Genomic DNA, 12,722 nt, shown 5'->3' on the forward strand with positions numbered 1-12,722 from the left:
TCATCATATCTATTATTAATTCCTGTATGATAGATCTTCCCAATACCTAGCAAAGTTGATGACTTAATCAGCTTCATAAAAATTTCAGTTTAAAAAGAAACGAAAGACGTACAAATATAAGATGTTATGACATGGGAGAAATTAATCCCTGAAAGTTCCATTACGCAGCAGATAAAGAATTCTATAGAATCAGAGAGTAGTAAGTTTAAAACTAGATCTCTTGCTCCATTAACTTCAGTACAGACTTTCCTTTTGAATACAGAGGTGCCTCCTTTTCATCTGATATCTGCCATTAGTGCATATTACATTAATCAGATTCACTAAAGTATGTGGTCATATAGCAAGAACAAGCTTTACATTTTTAATTATAAAGCTGTGACCTAAAAAACCAATCCCTCAGGATTGGTAGTCCTGAAAGTAGCTTCTCATAGGAGGCATACACCCTTTGCTCCAAACAGCTACAATATACATGTTGGTTCATATACAGCTGTTCTTGCCCAAACATTTGCCTCCAAGCTCTGCCCTTTAGCATTCCAGAAATACAACAGAGCTGTGCCCAAGTGCTCTGATAATGTCAAGCTACTAAGTGTGTTTAGCACCTAACACTAACAGGACTTGTTTCCTCAGCTGTATGAAGAAATAATTTTGTGATGGTTTTCTTTTTATTTAGAGAAAAGTGGTTGTGAAGAAGTAATTCTGCTTTTTGTGTGATACAGGACGTATCAAGCACATGTTCAAAAGCTGATTCAGGACATTGCAGGTCCTTCTCCAACTACAGTAATTTGCAATGCACTGCTTTCACTGTCAGAAATATTCCTTAGCCATCTAACTTCATGCTAGAAGAGCTCAAAATAATTTCCATCTTTTGTATGGGTGACGGCACAGAATTCAAACCCTATAAGGGAGTGTAGAAATGAGTTAAAAATATCTAATTGCTTATGATATCCATTTAATCTTGGTCTCCAGGTTCTGTGCCTCAGAACTATCTAGGTATTTTTACCAGCTGTTAGCTGAAAATCTAAAAACTATCTTGATGATGTTGTCTCCGAGACATACAGAATAATTACCTTCTCACTCAAAACCACCTCATTACCTTTTCACTGAAAAAACCTTCTCTGTGAGGCCTGCTCACTTTCATAGGGGCCTTTTGCCAAAACCTCTTGGCTAATTATGTAAATTTGCCTTAGAGGAGAACAGAGACCTCAGAAACTACAAAATCTGTGACTATTTACTAAAATTCAACAGTTTAAAGGTGGCCACTATGAAAGTGAAATAATAAAATATTGAACTTATCGAGAACCATAGAACTTCCCCCCCTCCCCGCATAGTTACAGTAATTTAACATACTTGTCTTTCGTCTACAATAACTACTTTTAAGTGAATTTAACTAAGTGTACTAATTATGTTATCTTAAGTTTCTGTTTTCAAAAGCTGAAGCTGTCTAAAGTCCTAGCGTGAGGAACTTAAAAGGTGACATTTCACTAATGACTGCTCTGGTAAAATGACAGAGATTGATAGAGTGTGTTTTAAAGATGTCTCCGTGAGAAGCATCTCATACAAAACAAAAATGACACCGAAACTTTTAAAAACTAATTCTGTGTTGTGTGAGTGCTTTTGTTTGTAAAAAAGCACTCAAAAAAAAAAGCACTTCAAGGTAATTTTCCAAATGTAGGGCATGTATTTTTGTTTAGAAATGCTATTCAAGTTTTTTTTAAGCAACAGTTTTACAGTCACTAAAAACTCACTGAAAACTGCTTTTCATTGCCCTACATACCAGAAACGTATTAATACATGATGGACCAAGATTCATGTTGTCAGTTCAACAGAGTACTGAATGAGGAACTGTCTGTGCAGAAAACTTCAAACCTCACTACAAGCAGGTTCATACAGCACACCCCTCTCTAGTGCATTGGGAAGGTAGAGCCTTACCTCTCATTTTTATTTTTATTTTTTTCTTAATTGCATTTTCTCACTATACATACTAGTAATCTCGAGGTTTTATTTGCACAGGGATTGCATTTAGGCTTTGCTCTTCTGCAGGAAATATAAGGACCAGGGAGTTTCATTAAATTCTCCCCATCGCCCACCTTCCTCAGTCTGGCAGGCACAGTTACCAAAGGCTGACACTCTGCAGTCTGCATTTCGGAGACATGCATCTACATTTCAGACATCCCATTATAGCAGAGTGTCTCTGTAGCCAGAGACCAAACAGATGATGAGATTGATCCATCCTTTCTTCACGTAGAGAGCAGAAGTGTTTTTGAGGACCTGTGAAGAGCCCAGCCCAGCCCAGTCTTGTTCAGTAGTTCTAGAGTGCACTCATACAATACAGTGAAAAAAGTGTCTGACCTTTAGAATTCAGTGTGATTTTAATTTCCAATCACAAATGCAAGCAAGGGCATATTCAACAAGAATGCTTTGCACCTTTAGCTACAGGTAAGTGTCCTTCATGGGTGGCTAGTAGCTCTCATCAGAGCATGAAACCTGTCATTATGTATGTATGGTCCAAGTGCACAGTCCCCTGTTTTGACACCATCCTTTGCTCTGCACAGAAATCAATTTGTCACTGAATGCTACTTGGCTTTCATCACAGAAAACATATTTTACAATAATCTTTTATACCATTTGAGAAGTAAACCTGCACCCCTCCAGATTTAACAATAAAAGTAAAATTAATCAGGATATAAGTGCTGATGGGAAAATTGCTATTTACCAGCAGAAAATAGTTAAGTCTAACAGCCCAATCATTATTTCAGAAGAAATTATCTTCAGAAGAAATAATGGAAAACAAGGCATTATATTCTCTCTTGACTTAGACATGGCTTTCAGGTCTCTGTTGGTCGAGTTTCTCTTTTAGAAGTGTGTGAGTGTAAGTAGAAATTCCACCTTCACTGATTCCCCTGCATCTTCTCTGTTCTTGAAAAATAATTAAAACCAGAAATAGAAGAGAGTACTTGAGATGGGAATTGCCATCTATTGAGTATGTGGTCATTAGATTAGTTGTACAGTTCTGTACGGTTTTATACAGTTCATAAAAATCTATTTCATTTACACGATTTAGTGTGGAAGAGACATACTAAAGTGTGGCTTAGAGAGATGTTAATCATTGCTGCTATCTGTTTCTTAAATTGTCATCCCATCAGGTGCAAAGCAGGCTTAAAAAAAAACAATATTTTTTTCTTATGGGTATATCAATGCATTAAACTCTTCTTGATGAGAAGCATTGCCAGATCAATAAGACATTTTATCCACATTTTCATGGTGGTCCCTTGAGCCTCCAGTTTCCATTATAGCTATTAATTGAGTTAAATGACAGCAGATATTATAAAAAAAGATTTGTAACTCTCAGTCCTTCTGCTAGTCCTACATGGATGCATTTCTGACACTCCAGGTATTATTCAGGTTCTCAGCTTGACCTTTTTTCTGCTTTATTTCTTTTGGACACTATCATACCCTATTTATCTACTTATTTATTTATTTACTTATTTATCTCCCCTGTTCTGTGAAGCAACCATTGCAATGGTAGAGATTTCTTAGGGCAAATACCTATATCTGCAACTGAAGGCATCAAAAGTCTTTTTTTCTTTTGCAATTTCAGCATGCATTTCCAATGACGTGAGACTTCCTAGGATTTACCTTTATCTTATTATGAGATATCAATGTTGTGATGTACATCAATGTGACTGTCTATCACTTGGAAGCTCATCTTTTGAATCTTCTTGTCAGCTAGGCTTCGTGATGACATATCCAGGATCTCTGTGTCCCCATGCATCACTGATTTCACGTACCTTCCTTCCAGGCTTCCTAGCCCTGGGCATGTAAACTTGTTCTCTGGTCCTGCTGATGAGCCTAGCTTTCAGACTAATCTTCCTCTAAAGGATACAAATACACTTGAACACTAGTTTATAAGAAATAAATTAAACGCAATATCAAAAAAATTTACTGCCTGTTACCTATCAGTCTGCTCAGATTAATATAGTTCAGTCAGTGCTAAATGCCAAAGAAATAAAATTATGAAATCCAGGAGCAACAGTCACTCACACAGCTCTCAAAGCAGAACAGGGAGGTCACTAGGTTTGGCCTCCAGGTTTTGAAGTGCACTTGCTAGGTACAAAGGCTGCAGGCAGCAAAGGCTTCAGCCAACTCCAGGTTCCTGGGTGAGGTGAGAGCACTGTGAGATCTCTGAGCCTGTGAGTCAGTTCTTACCTCGTGGTCCTCTGATAGACAAGTAGCTTTAGATTATAGCAACAAAAACCTGAATATTTCAAGCTATCCAGCTGATGCACTGGTTCAAGATGCTAGATTGTCAGTTTTCTCAGTAATTTTGATGTTTTTCTACAAATCCCCATCCACAAGAACTTTGTGATGATGATTCCATTTCTTTTCAGCAATAAGGAAAATAGACTGTGCAGTCTTCCTGTGTGGTGTAAATGTGACAACGCTTGAGCAGAAACACCAAAAAATAAGAGAAATACAAAAATAAATCTAGGTGCTCTATCATTTCAAGTCAATATCAGTGTTTGACTTTTTTTTTTTTTCCCCCCAGTGCTTGGGTTTGGTGATCTTATTAAACTGTATACTTTATTCTTCATTATGCTAAACTGAAAGAGACACCCATCCCTAGCTTCTAACAAAAGGTAACACAGTGGCATGAACTCTTTAAATGACTGCTATCTTCCCTTTGTTAAATTTGAACATTTTACTAATATTTGAAAACCGAAAGATGTTAAGAATTGGTTTTGGTTTTGAATCCCAATTGTAATAATATTTAGATATTATGATCATTACTATTACTCCTACCCACTGCTATCACTGGTATCACTACTACAAATATTACTATTCCAGTGACAATACACACAATCCAGAGAATTTAAAGTTTACAGAAAACTTATCATTACATTTAGAGTAAAGATGAAATTTCAATGCAAAAATATAAGTAATATCAAGGAAAGTTTAATTATGTAAGAGCACATTCATAAAACCTTCCTATTTTATCTGGTAAATTACTATTGGGATGTTGATTTCTTTGTTTTTCCTGTTACTTATACCTCTTAGTTCACAAAGAAGAAAATCCAGTTCCTTTCAAAGTCTCCATGCTGTGAGTTTGTAGATGCTGTAGAGGCTGATTTTTTGAGTGAAGTGCAAAATGGGATTCAGCTTTACCTGTAATGGCACAACTAGTGCTTCCATAACTGAGGAGACCTAAAAGGTCTCACCATAAGCTTCAATGGAGTCTTGTGAAAGACTTTGTGTTCTATCCTAGCAATAGGCCATACTACTTCCCCCCACTCCCCGCACTGTGCACTTGCTTTCTCCACCTCCCCCCACCCCATCCTTTTTCATTTGTCTCTAGGCTTAGCCTTTCCATGCTTCCTTAACTTCAGGTTTTTACTTTTGCTTATCTTTGATTTATTCTTTGTGACTTTTCCCCTTAACTATCCATATTCTCTAGGGGTCCTCTGAGGGCATAATTCAGAACTTCATGATCAGAATGACTAGAATGACCTTCTATACCATTAGATTCATTACAAACTTTGTCAATAGCAGCTCTTTATGTTTTTGCTAAAGATTCAGCTGTATAAATAATAATATGACTCCAGGATTTCTGAAAGCTAAGACCATTAAATCAACAGTAACATCACCAAATATCTACATATTAACATAGGAAATTTCCCTGAAACACAGAATTAGTCTGACAATGTGGGTAGGAATAATGGTGCTAAACCTACCTAAATATTTATAAGTTTAAAGATTCCTTCTTAAAAAATCTGAAATTAACCTAACTAACCAAACAAAACCAAAAAATGAGTTTAGCTTCTCTTTATCTGCCCTTAAGTGATCTTCTTGAACAAACAGGAGGTTTAATAATTGCTGTTTCAAGAACTGAAAACTGATATTATCATGAAATTATTCAACTCCAGGATTAGGAAATAGGAAGAATAGCACCAAACAGAAGCAAAAAACTATGGAAAAATTACAAAATGGGTTTTACATTAAATTTTCATGTGACTGATGGATGAGTTCTTGTATGTGACATACCCAGTACAGTAAAAATAGTTGGAAAGAGCCCAACTCCATTGTTGGGGCAGTGGACAAATGTTAACATGGCACTCTTCCCAGGTTGATATTTGCTGCCTCTCATGACTGTACATGCCTTTGTTATCAGTTTTGTTCAGTGCTGGCTGCATCAGAAAGACACACCCCCAAAACGCTAACTCATGAATGACTGTTTCCACATTTAAACCTCCAAAACTGAGTTGTAAAACAAGTTAAAACCCATTTTTTGGGGAACTTTTCAGTGCTGCTGCTCCTGCTGATGCTGGGCAACCTGGCTCTTCAGTGTCACCTGCCACAAAGTACCACAGTATGCAAAAAAAAAAAAATTATAATATAAATATAAAAGTGAAGTGTTTTGCTTGATTTTAGATAAATTATACTTTGAGTAATTTGTCTACAACTGTGTTCTTGTCTCTATATAGTTCTTGCTTTTTGACATTATAAGGTAGTTGGTATAGACATCTCTAAGAAGTTTGTCTCTCATTTTCTTCCTAACATGTTCACTTGACTTTTTCATATAACAAGCAGTAGATCATTATTTCTTTGTAGTCTGACTCTGGCTACCCACAGCAGAGCTGTTCTTTTGTCCTAATAAATGGTTTACCAATTTAATTGAGTTGAAAAATGTTGGAGATTCTCATTTTCCTCACTTATGGTCTCCAGTGAAGATGCTGACGTTCTGCTGAAATGTTGCACCAGTTCTGGAAGTGAAGGCTAGGTTACAGATATTTCCAAAGTATAAGCAGCAGATATTTCAATGAGAACAAGCAAACTCAGGTATTCATAAACTGTCTAAAGCAGCTGGGTTAGCAGAAAGACTGGCCATGCTGCTTCAGGATGTAGGGTATTATTTATTTTTCTTCACCTCACAGACAACCAGGTTTGGAAGAAGGAATCTCATGGGATTTTTTCCTCTACCCTTGAATCCCTTTCCTGTTCTTAGGCAATGCTTTTCTGAATCATGCTAACTCAAACTGTGTATCACTGAACTTAAGATTGGTCTTGCTGCTAGGATATGCTCTACAGGCAAAAAGATTCAGATTTGCTGTGAACAGACTGGGTTTTGCTAATATTTCCTCTATGCTGAATGAGTTGACACTATGACCACTGGCTTTGTACTACATCCACACTCTGAGGTCTGCAGGAGCTGTTCCTCAGGGATGGTTGTAGCAGATGCACTCTCTGCTCTCCTTGCCCGCATCCCCTCCAAAAAAAATAAAAAACAACAGACACAACAGATATTTCTAGGCTGATGGATCAGTATGGTCATGCACATGCTCCTTGGTTGACAGACTTGGCCCTTGACCAATGAAACACTTTGTTCGAGAGAAGTTTCTGGACCACTACCATAAATGACCACATCTCAAGTTCAACCAGGGTATAATGAAGCCTGCTGGAGACTCTCTTTGAGTTGGTGTTTCTTGGAGTAGTGGGTCTACAGTTGAAGACTCTCCTCCTTAGACTGACCATCTAAGGAACATTCCTCAGGGATTGAGACACCTTACCAACCTGATAAGCGTGGTACCCTCGAGAGGCCTCACTCTGTACCAGAGTGGGAAGATGTGCATTGTGATTCATCACTCTAGACTTTTGGGATCTGATCCCCCTGAGTTTGAATCAGCTGTGTAGTAGTTAACTTCTAACCGGTATCCAAACCTGTGTTTCATAATGTTGTCAGAGTGCTGAATAACTCTGGATAACCCCATTTGCAGTTGATTTTCTGCTAAACAATTCTGGTTAGAATAAAGCTTGTTTGGAGCTAGCTGTCTGCCCAAGTTGACATTTGAGGTGCCTCCATGACAATGGTGTCACATAACATTCAGCCAATGGCACTTGTGTTACAAGGCCAGATACCCTACTTCAAGCTTATATATTGCCATGTGTATCTGGCTCAATCAGTGTTCCATTGTACATATCTTTCCACTTCAGCATATTGTACTCAGCTATCTTCAGCAATTTATTCTCTTTACAGACAAAAGATCCAGGCATATGTCATCTCATACACTGAAAGCAGCCTGACAGGACTATATTTTCCCTTCACCCCAGTCACTGCAAGATGATATTCTGCTGAAGACCGTAGTCCTAAAACACAATTATCTTCCCCTTTCTGAGAGTGCATCACAAGAACTCTATAGAGGTGCTATTATAGTAACCTCTGCCCAGCCTACAGCGTAGTTTCCTCCTTGCATGTGTGTTTTCCTTTTGCATTGATGACAGGTTAATCACCCACAGGCCCAGCTTATCCTGACCTCAATCTTTGATTTGCTCTACAGACACCCTCCATGTTCATCTTCCGCTATTCCAGGGGCACAGCACATCAGGCTGTCCTGCATCTCTCCTCCCCTGAATGCAGGATCCTTTTCACTTTGCAACATCTCCTGTGCTTCCAGGGCTGTTTCTGAACTGATGACCTGTAAGTACAGTTGCTGACCACTTCAATGGGCTGGCCTGAGCCTAATCAAGCCTGAGGAAGCTGTAGAAGTCAAGGGATCATAAAAGAAACATGGCACCAGAGACAGATTAACCAGAGCATGCATTTTTATAACATTTATTAAACAACAGTCTGCCTGCTGTTGTTATACTTGTCATATCTTCTAATTTGAGGAATTCTACACTCTCCACTAAAAAAAAATTATTGACTGTAAATCCAGGTCTGAGGTGTGCATGGACATTATGAGGTTGATTTAGGGCAACCATGAACTATTATCAGAAATTTAATAACACTTATTAAAAATAATTTCTAGCAGGTAATTAAATAAAAATTGAAGAACAAACAGTAAGAAAACCTATATTATCACATTTATATCTTATTTCCATTTGTATTAGTAGCAATTTTTTGGACTTTATACTTAATTAAACATTTCCTGCTATATAATAAATATAATACTTCTGTTCAAGTATCTTGTCTATTGACTTACATTTGTTTTTTTTTCTTTTATTTTTCCTGTACTGCTCTCTTATCTGTGTATGTGATAAAACAAATAGCACAGGAAAATATAAAAATTAGATGCCTCTGTTAAAAACCAGAGAATTTTGCTCTCTGATGTAAATTATGTTTGATGTAGCCCTTAAGTTAAGGTTTGTACTGCTTCAGTTGCTCTTCTTTTAAGTATGAAGCTGTTTTTAGAAAGTGATTCATACAGGGACATTCAGTATTTCTTTATCTCATATAATATGCACAAGAAATGAAGAGTCCACTTGTTTCTGTTATGACTATTTACATGTGCTTATCAATTATGCATTATTGCATACCACTGGGCATTTATTCACTTTAAAAAAAACACCACCACCAGAAAAACTTAGAGCTATGTCAAATATGTCAAAATAATGGTCTTATTTCAGCACTACACATTGTCCTTATGCTGTACCAGGGAGTGTATGGTTGATAAGGAAACTGTCCTTGGAGAATTCTCCAGAATTTTGTTGTGTTGTAAAGAAACTTTCTCCTTTTTCAACATAATATTCTACTTCCTTTTCCTTTCCTGGGAAAAAGGAATAAAAACTTTGGTCTTCTGAGTATCTTGCTTTGCTGATGTCTTTAGAATAGTCAGCTGGCCCTTGGAATCACACAGACTGGACATGGGAATTAGCTACTTGGCCAGGCCCACCCCACTTTGTAAGGGTATGTAGAAGGTGAGAGCATTTGCGTCATTAAGGTCATCCAATCAGGAACCTTTTCAATGTAAAAGTTTATCAAAAGTAAAGGGGAAAACAATAGAGAACACAGAGACACAAATAGTAGACAAGGGATATCAGACACAATGCCAAGGACCAGAAGTCTCCAGATGATAATTGCTGTGCCACCAAGAAATTTCAGGTACAACTTTGGAGAGGTCCAGCCTGGACCTTGTACTGACATGAAGGGGGAAACAAGAGGAAGATTAGTATTATTAGTTATTCAAGAGGAGCCTGAGGGACTACACAGACTTCTGAAGGAACATTTAAGGGAAGGGGATGGCGAGTAACAAAGAGGAAATTAAACAGAAAGGTGTATGAAAGGTCCTGTTCACATGTAAAGTGGTCCTGGAGAGTACACTTGCCTGATCAAGGCCTGCATCTGATCACCATGGTCTATCCTATCTTCTCAATAAAACCTTTCTTAGTTATCTCTGCTTAATATCACTCTCTGTCTTGTGTATGAGGGCTGTAAGGACTGAGCGCCAGCTACTTGTGAGACCCAGGTGAGCGGATTTGGTGTCAGCCACTGGAGTCAAAACAGGGGTATATGTGCCCTGTAGCCTGTGGTGTCATCTACTCAAGCAAGTGGAGGTTTCAACTCCAGTCACTGGGATGGACTGCTGAGTGTCCCAGGCACACCTACTGGTGGGACAAGTGTGAGCAAAGTGAGTGAGAAGCTCAGTAACAACAGCTGGAGCAGGACTGTGAGTCACAGTTCGTGTAACCCGTGCTGGATGCTGAGGTTGCCAGAGTCTTTGCAACTTCCCTAAACCTGGTGTGCATGGGACTGTGCCTGTGTAACTTATGAGCAAACTTCAAGCTGGACCAACTGGTGAGCAGGACAGCATAGGGCGAGTAAGAGCACCTAGAACCTAGAAAGGATGATCTGGCAGACAGAGAGGCTGTGCTGATACTTGAGGGAAATGCAAATGTGTATGTACTTGGGAGCCTATAGAGTGCTGTGTGTATGCTCTAGTGACCTTCAGTCCTGACCAGCTGGAGAAGAGGACTTGGCTGTACATACATTTCACTATATATGTCTATATGTCTATGGTTTATTTGAGACCTGGGGATATTACATGCGGGTGCTGTTGAAGGCAACACCTTGTCTGTGATTGTCTGAGCTGCTGGCTCTGTGCCACTGGTTGAACCTGAAACCAGGTTCAAATGGGAAAGCAACAGCCACATCTATTGTCTTGGTACAGAGACCCCCAAGGTCGGTTCCAGTGGCAAGGCAGGAGGTAGCCCTGGCCTCAGAGTACGTCAGAAGAAGCATCCCCTTAAGATGCCATGCCATGTTTCTTGTGCTTTGAGAGAGGAAATTAGCTATATGTACCAGTCGCAGAAGAGGTAAATGCTTTTAGATCATTCTAATGCTTCTCTAAAGACACTTTAATTCCTTTTGTGGCTTATATACTTAGTACAGGACAGATTATAATTTCCATTAGGTATTATGAAGAAAATAATCCATGTGATGTGACTAACTAATTAAAAGAATATTCCAGTCATTCTGTGAGGAATGATGGACTGGAATGCTTCACTTTTTATGGGAACATGAGGCAGTATAATATGAGGAAAGTACATATTATATATTAGAAAAGAATAATTTTATGTATATGAAGATGTGGCGGAGAGATCTCCCTCTGATCTTTTCTGACAATCTCTGAGAAATGCAAAACTGAGCGCTAATACACCAGCATACCCTAATCTCCTCCCAAAATACATTTTAAGAAATTCAGCATAAATTCAGAAATTCAGTGGGGCTACTTCAGAACTACCAAAGTGCAACTGTATGCAGAAATAAGCACACAATTACCACATTAGGTAACCATCCTGTCTCTGGCACTATCTCTGCCTCAGGTGCAGGTTTCTTTTATTTAATGTGCAATGATTCCCTTTTAATTATTTTGTGCACTCTACCAGACTATTTGTTTCTCTGTTTCCTTTCCAATAAATAATCAAAAGGAGAAATTCATGAATGACTGGTCAATGCTGAAGCGACATCTAGTTAATGTGCTCCATTCATATTAACTCAGGGGTGCTAAGCCCACTGATAAAACTTTTGTATCTTTATTTCAGCACCGGGGAAGTCTAACGAGAATGATAATAAAGAGAAAAGCTATACTATTTGCATGGTCAGTTGCAGTAGCAACAAACAATATCAAGTTGCCTTCATGTTGGGACTGTAAATAGGTTGATCCTTCTTATTACTGTCATTGTACACACCTACACACTTAGACTCTCTTATCACTGATTCATATATGAGAAAATTTCAAAGAGCTCAGTCTGGGATGCAACCTACTATATCAGCACCATTTCTTGTAAACAGCATTCCGAAATGAAATTATAGATATGTATTTTTTAGAAAGAAAAACCTCTTTAGTTCCCAAGAATTATTAAAAGGATTTTTTATTTTTTTATTTTTTTATTTGAAAGAGAGAGGTGGACTTTACAGGTTTCATTTAGTTCCAAGTACCTTAGGTAGAAGATTTTTGGCAACTTTTTAAACGGGAAGCAAGGAGAAATTGCTAGAAAGGAAATAGAGTAGCTGGAAAGAAAAATGAGACAATACTGAAAGCGTTTTAGCAAGATGAAGTGTGGTCACTTGAAATTGAGGTTAAAAGACTGAAAGAATAGGACAAAAAGCTAGAAAGAACAAATCCTGTACAAATATCTATTTTTAAATTTTACAGACTCTGTAATGAACATGTGCTAAAATGAACAGGTACCATTGCTTGCTTAGGCTGGTCTGTCTGATCTGGAATATACTCTTTTGAGGCAGAGTGTGGCAAAAATTTGTCACCTGGAGGAAAAAAAATAAAGAGAAAAAAGAAGGTTTTTTCTGTTTCTCTGCTTAGGGAAATGGCCTTTCATTCCACTTCAAAGCAGAAATACTTCAAAATTCATGAAGTTGTGCTGTTCCAAATCTGTTGCCCTATTTGCTTAAAAGAAAGGGTGGTATCTATGAAACAAATTACCATAGACCC

The sequence above is a fragment of the Patagioenas fasciata genome, chromosome 2 (assembly GCF_037038585.1).
Source record: "Patagioenas fasciata isolate bPatFas1 chromosome 2, bPatFas1.hap1, whole genome shotgun sequence".
NCBI lineage: Eukaryota > Metazoa > Chordata > Aves > Columbiformes > Columbidae > Patagioenas > Patagioenas fasciata.